Here is a 14,290-nt window from a genome sequence, read left to right as displayed (position 1 = left end):
GTAGTTTTCTCGTTACTTTTGTATATGTTTTTTGGTGTTTGTTTGTTTGTTTTTTCAGACAGAGTCTTACTGTATTGTCCAGGCTGGAGTGCAGGGGAGCAATGTTGGCTCACTGCAACCTCCACCTCCCAGGGTGAAGCAAATCTCCAGCCTCACCCTCCTGAGTAGCTGAGATTACAGGTGGTGCCACCATGCCTGGGCTAATTTTTATATTTTTAGTAGAGATGGGGTTTCATCATGTTGGCCATGCTGGTCTTGAATTCCTGGGCTCAAGTGATCTGCCCGCCTCAGCCTCCCAAAGTGCTGGGATTATAGGCATGAGACACCGCGCCCAGCCTGTATATGTTTTTAAGTATCTTTAAAACAGTTTTAAACAGCATTAGAAAAGTTTTTCAGGCCACAGTCATTCTGTCTCTTTGCAATTGCTTTTGTCAACCTACGTGTCAAACAGAGTTCTCTTTTTCAAAAAAAGATATTTATTTAGGAATAAGGCTTGCGATAGTAATACATGTGCCACAGTAAACCATGATAAACTATGTGCGTATTCCCACTGCAATGCCCTATTCAAGAATAAATAGTTGTTTTTTTTTTTTTTCTGAGATGGAGTTTCGCTCTTTTTGCCCAGGCTGGAGTTCAATGGTGTGATTTTGGCTCACCGCAACCTCTGCCTCCCAGGTTCAAGAGATTCTCCTGACTCAGCCTCCTGAGTAGCTGAGATTACAGGCATGCACCACCATGCCCAGCTAATTTTGTATTTTTAGTAGAGACAGGATTTCTCCATGTTGGTCAGGCTGGTCTCGATCTCCTGACCTCAGATGATCAGCCCCGCCTTGGCCTCCCAAAGTGCTGGGATTACAGGCATGAGCTATTGTGCCCGGGCAATAGTATTTCTTTTAGAGATCCTTCTCTGTTTATTTAGGTGGTCCTAAATGGTGTCCAGAAGCAGACCTGGGACAAGATCACTTTTGGAAGGAATCAACAACTCTTAGAACCAGTGTGCAGTACTCACTTGAGCCATTTGAGTTCTCTGCTTCCACAGCTTACTTTTTCTGCTCTGGCAAGTCTTCTGTCAGGCAAATTTTCCCCCTTTGTGAGTTTTTTTTTTACTTTATTTGGGATTTATTTTGGTTATAAGGCCATCTTCAATAAAGGACCTTACACCCCTTCTGGTATAATAAAATACCTTTTGCCTATTCTGCCAAGTCTTTTTTGGTATGAAGACAAGTGTCCGGGTTTGAGTACTCTGGTTTCTACAAAATTTATGTTCTGTCACTGAGGCATATCTTTTCTGGTGAATTTGCTTTCGAGTGATTTGTTTGTTTTACTTTTTATTATTTCTGCATGACTCATTTAATATTTCATTTGATCTGCACAAACTGGGTTAAAATTTTTGTGAGCACTTTGATTTTGGTTTGGTTGTATGTGTCTATAAGTAATTTGGCTCTTCTCCCTTGTTTGTATCCGAAAATATTCCAAGAGCAAAAGTAAACATAAATAGTGTGAGCAGGGTGGCTAAACTACCACTAGGGTGGTTGCCACTGTCTAAAACACTGAATCAAGCTCCCTGCATTCTCTGACAGAATTTATAGGATTGCCTTAGCTCTTGAGAGATTAATAAGAAATAGAATGGGATTCTCAAACATTAAAGCATGCCAAATTTTCTGGACTCCAGCTGGTTACATATTATGGCCCATTCTTGTGTTCTTGTGCACATTTTAAAATCAATGGGCAAATTACATCAAGAAAAATTCAGAGATTCAATGGTCCTGATTGGAACTCTAAAAAACCTGCGATGATAGAGTTACCATATAGCGCTAAGTTCTCTATCACTCTTTTTTTCTCTGTCTACTTTGAATCTGCTGATTTTTTCTGATGATGTTGAGATAAAACTCATTATTTATGGCATTCCATCAAAGATTTAATTTTTCTAAAAAGGCTGTAAAAATTGTTAATACTTCGCTGCCTGCATTGACTAGTCAATGAAACCAGCAAACAAAAGATAGATTTGTTACTAAAAGTTCAAGGCTATTGGAGATTTTGTTTTTCTTATACAATTAAGCCAGTCCTAGCAAAACTTATTTGATACTAAAAAACTAAAAAGGGGGTGGTGCTGAAGGAAATGTTTGTTTTACTTTATTTTATGTATTTTATTTTATTTTTGTTTTTATGTTTTTGAGATGGAGTCTCCCTGTTGCCCAGGCTGGAGTGCAATGGCATGATCTCCACTCACCACAGCCTCCGTCTCCAGAGTTCAGGGGATTTTCCTGCCTCAACTTCCTGAGTAGCTGGGATTACAGGCCCCTGCCACCACGCCCGGCTAATTGTTGTATTTTTAGTAGAGATGGGGTTTCACCATGCTAGCCAGACTGCTCTCGAACTCCCGCCTCGGCCTCCCAAAGTGCTGGGATTACAGGTGTAAGCCACTGTGCCCAGCTATTTTATATATTTTAGCAACAAGGTCCCACTCTGTCACCCTGGCTACCGTGCAGGGGCACCTTCTTAGCTCACTGCACCGTTGAACTCCTGAGCTCAAGGGATCCTTCTGCCTCAGCTGGGACTATAGGCATGTTGCATCATGCCCAGTTAATTAAAAAAAAAAAATTGTAGAGATGGGAGTCTCACTATGTTGCCTAGACTGGTCTGGAATTGCTGGCCTCAAGCAATCCTCCTGTCTTGGCCTCCCAAAGTGCTGGGATTATAGGGATTATCACACCACACCTGACCAAAATGTTTTTAAAACCAAACTTCTTTACCAGAAATTTTGGTTCACAGCCTTCATTAGATTACCTATTGAGGCAAATAAAGTTTTAGCTATGTGAACATGTCCTATTTTGTCAGAAATATAATTTGGATACAACAGTCTTTTGTAAACCAGTGAGTTCATATGTTTTACTGTCTCAAAATTCTAAAATGAAACCTAAAAAAATCTTTGTTTGTATGTTATACCTGTCTAGGTTTATTTATGCATATGTACATGTCTTATGTTGTAAGTTGTGTTTACATGGTAAAATCTGGCAAAGTCAGACTGAAATCCCTTAAGAATTTGGGTTAAATACTATATTTTTTATTACTAAATACTATATTTCATTATTTACTATGTATTTTATTACACTTATCTAGGCCAATGGCTTAGATAGGTGAGTGCCCATATAAAATATATAGTGATTAATCCAAATGGCTTTTAGTTCATGTGACTTAAGTACATCTTTGATTAAAAAAAAAAAAAAAAAAACTGTTTTAAAATAGTAAAATAAAAATAGAAATGTCCTTAAAATTCTCAGCATAAATTTTTGCCTTAGTTTATCGGTCAGAGAGTTTTATATTTTGTCTGCTGATGTTTTAAGGTGTCAGGGTTTGACATAAAGGTTATAAAACTATAAATCCAGCCTAAATTATATTCTGGAATTACTAAAAATGGGAACCGCTCTGTTCCTAAAGCCCTATAAGCTGATAATAGATTAATTTTAAGGACCAAGTCTCATACCTGATGTATGGATCACACAAAAAGTTCACCAGCTACCCAATGCCATAACCAGAGCCATTCAAACTGCAAACCAGGAGGAGAAGTTGAGGTTTTCATAGACAACTTCTCCCGATATAGGAATAACATTCTGTATCATAATGAGACTCACATCCCTTCCTTTTTCACTCAAATGCCTACCTTTTTCACTTGAGAGGATAATGGTCATTTGCTGTATTCAATTGATTGCTTTTAAGCCTAGGTTCATGGCTTAAAACCATTATGAAAACTTGGATTGTCATATTACTATTAGTTTTGTTTTTTATTTTCCCCTTTTAAGCTTTGTATCTGTAACTTGTTAAGTTTTTACAGCAATACAACTCCTATCAGAATAATGCTGGCCCATAAGTTTTGAGGTGATAGCTAAGGATTATAGAACAAACAAAATTGAACTTAATAATGGACTCTAGGTAGACTTGGTCCAAGAGCAACTCCCTTCAAACCTCCCTTGTTGCTCAAATGTGGCTGAAGTATTTTGACGCTGACTCCTGGCCACCAATCATTTCCTCCCATGTGGGATGAGACCAGAAACTCAGAACAGATTAATCCCAGGTATCAAGGGACAATCAGAACCTAATTACAGGATGATTGATCAGTGATGCTTTTAAAGAAAGTTCTTAATCAAAAGGGGGAAACATTAAAGTTGTCAGTATCAAAATGAAGCCACTTATGTTTAAAATATATATATATATATATAAACAAATTGATCCAGGAATGCCATTAAAAAAGGGTTCTCCTGCACAAATTACTGTTAACAAAAACTATCACAAAGGACTCTGCGAAGCCACAACCTTGCACAAAGGCCATCACAACCTTACACAAGAAACACTTGCTATGAGGACATCTGCCCAGTTTCTGCTTATCCAGCCTCAGATTGGTGTCATGTTCGTTATTGACCCTTGAAGCCAAGGATAATTATCTCAAAACAATTACATAGTCTTCCTCATTTTTCCTTTAAAAACCTTTTTTTTTTTTTTTTTTTTTTTCTCTGAGACGGGGTCTCTCTGTCACCCAGGTTGGAGTGGAGCGGCACGATCTTGGCTCACTGCAACCTCTACCTCCTAGGCTCAACTGATCCTCCCACCTCAGCCTCCCAAGTAGCTGAGACTATAGGCACATGCCACCATGCCCAGCTAATGTTTTTTGTATTTTTGGTAGAGACAGGGTTTTACCATGTTGCTCATCCTGGTCTCAAACTCCTGAGCTTAAGCAATCCACCTGCCTCAGCCTCCCAAAGTGCTGAGATTACAGACATGAGCCACCATGCTCTGCCCTTAAAATCCCTCTTTACTCCTGGAATATGTACATAGTTTATATTGCAATGCTCTATTTCTGAATAAATATCATTTCCTTTTAGAGAGCCTCTCTCTGTCGTTTAAGTTGACACTTTCAGTGGTTCTGTTATGATTCCTATTATGTGAATGTTATAGCTTAACTCTTACGGGATAATTTTGGGAAGGAATTCATCATTTGCTTTTTTGTGCCATCTCTATCATTATAAACATGTTCCTATTTCTATGTTTTGATTGTGGATATATATTTCCAGCAGGACAATAAGGAAATAAAAAATAGGAAAAATTTTATTCTGCCAAGCTTCCTTTTTACCCTGTTCCTAGCAGAGCCGACACAGAGCAGAGGTTCTTGATGGATGATTTTCACCTACTTAGAATTACAATATACTATATTTTGTAAAACCTGAAGTTTAAAAAAAAATACAAATTGACTTCCCAATCATATTAGTTAGATTTTTTGCTTATAAGTGAGAGAAATACAACTCAAAGTAGGAAATTTACAGGTTTGCATAATCAGAACCTGAGAAGGGCAGAGGAGATGTGGCCATGGGGCTGAGGAGGATGTGGAGACTTGTGGGGGTGAGAATTTGTTTGCCCCTCATCTCACATCTGCTGCCAAGTCAGTTCTCTTGAAACTTCTCCCTCAAGGCAGTGAGTTGCCCCGTGCATAGCTCTGACCTCACCTCCTCATGGGCTCAGTATCAGTGAAGAAAAAGACCCTATCATCTGACATCCAGTTAAAAAGACCCCAGGGAAGGACTTTGATAGGCCTGGTTGAGGACATCTTGCCCTTGTGGCCAGAAAGTGAGGAAGCGAAAAGGACTCAGGTTCAGGTAAGAGGTCTACCCAATCATAAATGGTAATGTGTAGTAGAGGGCACTCCCATTGTGACTACATGGCTTAAGTTTGGAGTGGAATTTTAATTTATCCAAAGAAGAAGCTGACTATTCTAAGAGACAGGAGACATTCTGGGTAGACAACCAAATAAATGTCCTTCATGACTGACAAATTCGATTGATGGTATTAACTTTATAGACTCATTCTTTATTTTACAGAGGAAAAATGTACTACTTAAGAATAACTGAGTCACTCAATGACCTGTTTCAACCATGGTCCATCATCACTTATAATCTCACCTTTGCAAGCAATTTTAACATCCGTGTCCACTCACCCTTCATCATAATTGCATAGTAAAACTTTCACATACCTGCCTACTCAGAATCTTTACTTGAGCAGCTAAAGATCAAAGTCAATCAACCCATAGTTGTACTGATGGATGTCATACTACATGTATGGCTATAAATCACAAATGGGCATTCAACAATTACTTTTCTCTGGTAATATTCACTTAAACACTTAGAAAAAGAATGAACAATATCTTCCTCTTCAGCCTCCTCTACCTCCTCCATTACTCTCAGCAAATGACCTTGCCTGTCTTCAATGGAAAGAAAGGAAATGATAAATGGGCATCATTTATAAAACCCTTTATGATCGTCAAACACATGTTTGCCAGATATTTCCAGGTCTTTCCACCCTCTGTGTATATGGAGGTCCGTGCTTTCTGGCTTCTTCAAGTAATTTGCTCTGGCCAATGAGTTAAGAGCTAAATGATGTGTGTCACTCCAGAACTCTATTTTGCCCTGGTACGATAACCAGCAGTGTTGAAGACGGTAGCTGTTCAGTCAGGCTGGATCCCTGATGAACTACAATGCACAGAGCCTGACGTCTTGCCAAATAGGCAATACATGTACAGCATGAGTGAGAAATCAATTTCTATTGTTTTAAGTCTCTGAGATTTGGGGTTGTGAAAGTGTGATATAATATGAAATATATTATTGGTCTCTGACCTCTGATTCCTGGCACAGAACCTCTATTTATTTTTATTTTTGGAGAGATGGGGTCTTGCATGTTGCCCAGGCTGGTGTCAAACTGCTGGTCTTGAAAGTGATCCTCCAGCCTCTGCTTCCCAAAGTGCTGGGATTACAGGCATGAACCACTTGCACCTGACCTATCCTGGCACAGAGCTGCTAAAACTCTTGCAATTAGGGGCACTAGGATAACCTTTTGTTCTAATATTTGGTCTTTGACCCCAGTTCCTTACACAGAACTTCTAAGACTTTGTAATTTCCTGAGTGATATGAGCATCTGACACAGAGCTCCTAAATCTTTTGGTATTTCCTGGATGACAGGAGCATCTATTGCTTTAATGAAGTGATTTTTGGTGGGCTCCTGAATGGCCTCAGGATAGGGGAAACCAACCATGTGATTAGAGAGTTGCAACTTCAGCCCCACCTCACCTCCAACCTCCAGCAAGGGGAGAGAGCTGAAGATTGAGTTCATCACCAGTAGCCAGTGATGCAGTCAGTCATGTCTCCATGAAAACCCAAAAGGACAGGATCGGATGAGCTTCCAGATAGCTAAACACGTGGAGTTTCCTGGAGGGCAGCACACCTGGAGAGGACATGGAAGCTCCACGCGTCTTCTCCCATACCTTGCCCTGTGCATCGCTGCCATCAGGCTATTCATCTGTATTCTGTGTAATATCCTTTATAAGAAATGGGTAAATATTCCCACTCTAGCCACTGCAGCAAATTAATCAAACCTGAAGAGTGGGTCATGGGAACCCCAATTTATAGCTGGTCTGTCAGAAGTACAGGTTACAATCTGGAACTTGGAATTGCCATCTAAAGTAGGGGTCAGTATTACGGAACTGAGCTCTCAATTTGTGTGATCTGACACTATCTCTAGGTAGATCATGTCCGAATTGAACTGGATAAATTCAATTAATTAATTGGTGCCTGCTGAGGACTGTTTGGTGTGGGGGGGATCCCCCACATACCTGGTATCAGAAGTGAAAGGTCAGCTGGCTGCAGGGGCTCATGTCTGTAATCTCAGCACTTTGGGAGGCTGAGGTGGGCGGATCACTCGAGGTCAGGAGTTTAAGACCAGACTGGCCAACATGGCAAAACCCTGTCTCTACTAAAAATACAAACATTAGCCAGGCGTGGTAGTGCATACCTGTAATCCCAGCTACTAGGGAGGCTGAGGCAGGTGAATTGCTTGAATCTGTGGGGGCGGATGTTGCAGGGAGTGAAGATCACACCACTGCACTCCAGCCTGGGCGACAGAGTGAGACTCCATCTCAAAAAAAAAAAAAAAAGAAAAAAAAAGGAAGTGAAGGGTTAAGTGGGTCAAGTGACTTGTATCTGAGAACAGGAAAAGCATCGTGGTTTTTTTCCTGTCACTCAGGGGTTCAGATCTTGTACTGCTTCTCTTCACTATCTATAATTTCTCTTATTGTTTTTTTATCTGGTCATATGGTTGTAATTATTATCTATACAGTAATCAGTGTCCTAACATCTGCCCAAATATAAGCTCTGAGTATGAGCAGGGTGGGGGTGGGGTGTAAAATTCCTAGAGTGCTAACCTGGTTATGTTATCAGTCAGTTTAAAAACCTTTAGACATGGGCGGGGAGGCTCTGATTAAAAAAACAAAACAAAACCTTAAATGGCTCCCCAGCCATTTGGCTTGTCATAAGTAACTTCACAATCTTGCCTCAATGTACTTCTCCCTTATGTCAGACCTACAACCCTCTAGGGTGAAAACTTAACTCTTAGTGATGCCTGGTTCTCTTTTCCTTTACAGCTTTTAATTTTTACAAACACTGGCACTTGGGGGAGGGGGCAAGGCAGAGGGAAAAAGGCTTTTCTTCTTTTTTTTTTTTTTTTGAGATGGAGTTTCACTCTTGTCAGCCAGGCGCCAGTCGTCTCACTGCAACCTCTGCCTCCTGCGTTCAAGAGATTCTCCTGCCTCAGCCACTGCAACCTCTGCCTCCCCCATTCAAGTGATTCTCCTGCTTCAGCCTCCCAAGTAGCTGGGATTACAGGTGGCTGCTGCCATGCCTGGATTTTCTCTTCTTTTTTGTATTGTTAGCAGAGATGGGGTTTCACCATGTTGGTGAGGCTGGTCTCGAACTCCTGATCTCAGTGATCTGCCCACCTCAGTGATTTGCTGACCTCAGCCTCCCAAAGTGCTAAGATTACAGGCATGAGCCACTGTGCCTGCCTGCTTTTCTTCTACTTATATATATATATATACACACACACACACACACACATACACACATATATATTTATATATATATATTTTGTATATATATGTGTATATATATATATATTTTTTTTTAAGAGAGTTTTGCTCTGTCACCCAGGCTGGAGTACAGTGGCGTGATCTTGGCTCAGTGCAGCCTCTGCCTCCTGGGTTCAAGCAATTCTCCTGCCTTAGCGTCCTGAGTAGATGGGATTACAGGCGTGTGCCACCACGCCCAGCTAATTCTTGTATTTTTAGTGGAGACAGGATTTCACCATGTTGGCCAGGCTGGCCTCAAACTCCTGACATCAGGTGATCCACCCGCCTCAGCCTCCTAAAGTACTGGGATTATAGGTGTGAGCCACCTCACCTGGCCTGAAAAAGGCTTTTCTTCTATCTAGGCCAGTTTCTCTGGCTTTTCAGTTTGCTTAGAGGAAGACTCCTGCCAACCCCTCCCTTTCCAAACCCCTTCCCACCACCCCCCACCCCCCACCCCCGCCACCTCTTTACCCTTTGTTTTGCCTCAAAGAGTAGGTGGCTGTCCCTCCTGAGACTGCACCGTTCCCAATGCTGCTGAGCGTCACAGCACTCACAATGAATTGTACTGACTGTTTCCTGTCACTTCTCTCTGCACAACTGTAAATTCTTTTGAGGATAAGACTTGGTCGAATTTATTGATTTATTTTTCATATTTCTAGTGTTCAGTACTGCCTGGAACCCGGGAGGGCCCCAATAACTATTTGCTGAGTCAGTGAATCAATTTTGATCTATAATTTGATGAAACTCTTTCGGTTTCTCCTGCGAAAATAAATCTATATCCTATCTCCTGCGAAACGGAGTTAACTCCTACCTGAAGACCAAAAAGCTCTTTTGTCTTCTTTTACATTTCTTTCTTTCTTTCTTTGAGACTGGGTCTTGCTCTGTCGTCCAGGTTGGCTCAAAGCAGCCTCGACCTCGTGGGCATAAGCGATCGTCCCATCTCCGCCTCCTGTGTAGCTGGGACCACAGGTGCGCGTCACCACGCTTGGCTATTTTCTGTTTTTGGTAGAGAGGGAGCTTTGCTATGCTTCTCAGGCTGATCTCGAATTTCTGACCTCAAGTAATCCGCCCGCCTCTGCCTCAGAAGTGCTGAGATTAGGGGCTTGAGCCACCTCACCAGACCTTTTTTTAAATTTAAATTAGATGGCCAGAGGTGGGGCAAATGCATAAATATCCTAAAAAGGATTTAAGGAAGAGAGTTCTGAGGTGTTTTTCTGAATTTAGAACTAACATTTCTACAGCATTTGCTTTCGTCTGCCTCAATCTCCACCAAGAAAGGATAAGAACTAGACTTTTACAAGGTAATTGTGATATTCTGAGCAGTCCTTGTGTATTTCAAACACTAAACAAAAAGTACTGAATTGATTTTTTGATAGCATAGAAAAGTGAAAATGGTTTGGTCATTTTATTTTGTTTTGTTTGTATGACACAATATCATCAAGCAATTGTTTGGTCATGTTTTGAGCATTAGTTTGCTTTGATATTCAATGATTTTTTAAAAACAGAAATGTTTGAGAAACATGTTTTCTTGTAGATTGTTTTATTTAATTGTGAATTCGATAATTCTCAATACTAGAGAGGCAAAGTCACACACAAAAAGATTTCATATAAAACAATTCTTTAAAGTGAAAGCTCATTGACTAAGCCTTCGATTAAAGCATACTCAAACTAAAAACGTTTTCAAAATGGAATTAACTGTGAATGGTCTTTTTACAAACCTGGGAGTAGAGCCAAGTTAAATTCTCCTTCTAGCCAGGAGCCGTGGAAATGTGCCAAGGCATTTTTGAACTTGAGAAATCAAGAATTTTGACAAATGAAATACATTTTCTGTGATTGTAATTCATACTTTCAAGAATATCTGAAATTTCTTCAAGTTGCTTCCGTTGTCCTGTGCTGTGTGATTTCTTAGTCTTTCAGTATGTCTGCATGGGTAGACATAAACATAATTAGGCAAATCTGATTTGGAAACATCTTTGCAAAATCAACACTTAGAAGAGTTCTATAGAAGGGAGTTATTCCAGAAAAACAAGCCGCTGTGAGTTAGATTTCCAATTTGTCAAAAGCAGTTACCTTTAGAATTGTTCTTAGTGGGCCGGGCGCGGTGCTCCCGCCTGTAATCCCAGCACTTTGGGAGGCTGAGGTGCGCGGATCACGTGAAGTCAGGAGTTGACCAGCCTGGCCAACATGGCAAAACTCCGTCTCTACTAAAAATACAAAAACTAGCTGGGCGTGATGGTGGGCGTCTGTAATCCCAGTTATTCGGGAGGCTAAGGTAGGAGAATCGCTGGAATCCAGGAGCCGGATGTTGCAGTGATCCGAGATCGCGCCATTGCACTCCACCCTGGGCCACAGAGCGAGACCGTCTCAAAAAAAAAACACCAAAAACCAAAAAAACAGAATTGTTCTTTTTTCCTTTTTTTTTTTTAAGATGGAGTTTCACTCTTGTCATCCAGGCAGGAGTGCAATGGCATGATCTCGGCTCACCACAACCTTTGCCTCCCGGGTTCAAGCGATTCTCCTGCCTCAGCCTCCCGAGTAGCTGGGACTACAGGCGTGTGCCACCACGCCCGGCTAATTTTTCTATTTTTTTTTAGTAGAGACGGGGTTTCACCATCTTGGCCAGGCTGGTCTTGAACTCCTGACCTCATGATCCACCCGCCTCAGCCTCCCAAAGTGCTGGGATTACAGGCATGAGCCACCGTGCCTGACCAGAATTGTTCTTAGCAATTATTTACACACTTGATCTTAGACAAAAGGCCGAGAAGCGATAGCAATTATTTACTGGTCCCAAAAGAAATCCTGTCTGGTTTTATCTAAGAAATGAGATGCTAAATTAATCCTTATATCATTGATTCACTAGTGTCTTAAGAGAGGCGATATATTTACTTGAACACTATTAATATTTTTGAAGTTAATCCAAATGTTTTAGTTAAAATGGTTGTGAATACTTCTAGAAAAGCACATTTGAAAGAAATGTGCCATGAGCCAGCGGTCCAAGTATTTACTGCTGTCATGGCACTTCAACTTTCTGTATTTGCATTTTCTTCTTTCTAAACATTTGTTTAATTGTCGTGATCTACTTGCAGTTCTCTTAACAACTCTTGTCCCACGCTTACAGAATCACCTGAGGAGGTTAACAAACCCTGCTCCACCCTTGCAAGCGTTCCAATTGTTTTCACAGTTTCAGCTTAAACATCTCACTAGTGCCCCTTGCCACTGGCAGTCTTTATCATAGATCTCAGCTTCCTACCTTGGCTTTCTCTATTTTGGCCTTGAACTTCTGGGCTCAAGTAATCCTTGTGCCTCAGCCTCCTGAGTAGCTGGGATTAAAAGCCACCATTCTTGGCTCTTTCTTCAAATTTCATATAAGTGGAATCATGTAAGTATGTAACCTTGAGTAGGGTAAGGGAAGTGCTTTTATCTTTCACTTAGCATAATGCTTTTGTGATTCTTCTGCCCTATTGCTGGAGTCTGTAGTCTGGTCTTTGATAAAACCAAATCCTTTGAATGGCTACACTGCTATGTATTTATTCACCCATCCGCTGACAGACATTGGATTGTTTCCAGTTGTTGGTTATTGTGAGCAAAGCTGCTTTGAAGATCTGTCCGTACTAGTCTTTGTGTGAACATAGGAATTTATTTTTCTTGACGAAATACAGGAGTGGGACAGCTGAGTCATATGGTCAGTATTTAACTTTATACAAGACTGTCAGACTGTTTTTCCAAAGTAGATGTATCATTTTTCGTTCCCACCAGGAATATGAGAGTTACAGTTGCTTTGTATCTTTGCCAGCATTTGGTGTTGGAAGTCTTTTTAATTTTAGCATTTAGTAGGTAGGGAATGGTTTCTCTATGATTTTAATTTGCATTTCTCTGTTAGTTAATAATCATGAACATCTTTATATATATGGTAATTTTCCATCTACTTCTTGTTGGTTTGTTTCTTTGAGACAGGGTCTCCCTCTGTCTCCCATGCTAGAGTGCAGTGGCACCATCCATGCTCACTGCAGCCTCAAACTCCCAGACTCAAGAGATCCTCCCACCTCAGCATCCCAAGTAATAGGGACCATGGGTGCGCACCACCACTCCTAGCTAAATTTTTGTTTTTTGGAGAGATGAGATCTCCTTGTGTTGCCCAGGCTGGTCTCAAACTCCCGGGCTCAAGCAGTCCTCTCACTTCCACCTGCCAAAGTGCTGGGATTACAGGTGTGAGCCACCGTGCCTGACCACCATTTGCTTCTTAGTGAGATATGCTTGGTTGTGATTTTCCATGTTTCTTTGATGTTGGGTTTCTTGAGTTTTTGTTTGTTTGTTTGTTTTTGATCTATTTGGTTTATAGTTTTCCTCATACTTGATAAACATTCAGCCATTATTTTTTCAAAAAATTTTTTGTCTGAACTCCCATCCCCTCCTTCCTGAGACTGTATGTGTGATGCATTTTAGGCCACATTATGTTGCTCTTTTCATTTTTCAGATATTTTTCTTCTGTTCATGTTAGTTAGTTTCAGTTGCTTTGTCTTCAGTTTTACAAGTCTTTTTTTTCTGCAGTGTCTTATTTGCTGTTTATCCCATCTGGTGTATTTTTCATCTCAGATTTTTCTTTTCATCTCTTTTTTTCTTTTTTTTTTGAGACAGTCTCACTCTATTGCCCAGGCTGGAGTGCAGTGGTGCCATCTTGGCTCACTGCAACCCCCGCCTCCTGGGTTCAAGTGATTCTCCTGCCTCAGCCTCACGAGTAGCTGGGATTATAGGTGTCCACCACCATGCCCAGCTAATTTTTTTGTATTTTTAGTAGAGACGGGGTTTCACCATATTGGCCAGGCTGGTCTCAAACTCCTGACCTCAGGTGATTCGCCCGCTTCAGTCTCCCAAAGTACTGGTATTACAAGCTTGAGTCACCGTGCCCGGTCTCTATATTTTTAATCTCCAGAAGTTTAATTTGGATCTTTTTACATACCCCCTTTCTCATCACACTCATGCTTTTCTCCAACCTTCTTGAGCATAGGAAGTATATTTTTAATAACTGCTTTACTGTCTTTGCTGATTCTATTAGCTGTGTCATTTCTAGATCTGTGTCTGGTTTTCTGTTTTTGTTTTTTCCTGCTTGGCATTGCGACAGGTTTTATTGCTTTCTGTGCCTGTTAACTTATGAATAGATGCCACTGTTGTCAATTTTATGTAATTAGGTGTTGGACTTTTTGGTATTCTAATAAATATTTCATTAAATTACTTGAATCCTGTTTGATCCTTTTTAGGCTTACTTTTGAGCTTCTTTGTTAAAATAGACCTGAGGGCAAATTCAATCCCTCTTATTCCATCAATGGCTGGAATTGGAAGTACATCCAGAGT

The 14,290-nt window shown here is 40.7% G+C and overlaps 2 long non-coding RNA genes across 2 annotated transcripts in view; both read right to left on the bottom strand.

The window, feature by feature from the left end:
- Positions 1-9,878, bottom strand: part of LOC141407408 (uncharacterized) — a 32,705-nt gene extending 22,827 nt beyond the window's left edge. Inside the window, exon 1 of the long non-coding RNA XR_012416425.1 lies at positions 9,753-9,878. This is a non-coding gene — a long non-coding RNA (uncharacterized lncRNA). The remainder of the gene's footprint in view (positions 1-9,752) is intronic.
- A 586-nt stretch (positions 9,879-10,464) lies between these two features.
- Positions 10,465-11,304, bottom strand: LOC141407409 (uncharacterized). The gene is made up of 2 exons (XR_012416426.1): positions 11,012-11,304; positions 10,465-10,863 (listed from the first exon to the last, which is right to left on the bottom strand). It is a non-coding gene; the product is annotated as an uncharacterized lncRNA (long non-coding RNA).
- Between the last annotated feature and the right edge of the window lie 2,986 nt (positions 11,305-14,290).

This window comes from Macaca fascicularis, chromosome 8, assembly GCF_037993035.2.
Source record: "Macaca fascicularis isolate 582-1 chromosome 8, T2T-MFA8v1.1".
Taxonomy (NCBI): Eukaryota; Metazoa; Chordata; class Mammalia; order Primates; family Cercopithecidae; genus Macaca; species Macaca fascicularis.
The sequence above is the reverse complement of the archived record's forward strand: the minus strand, read 5'-3'. Positions and strand labels throughout refer to the sequence as shown.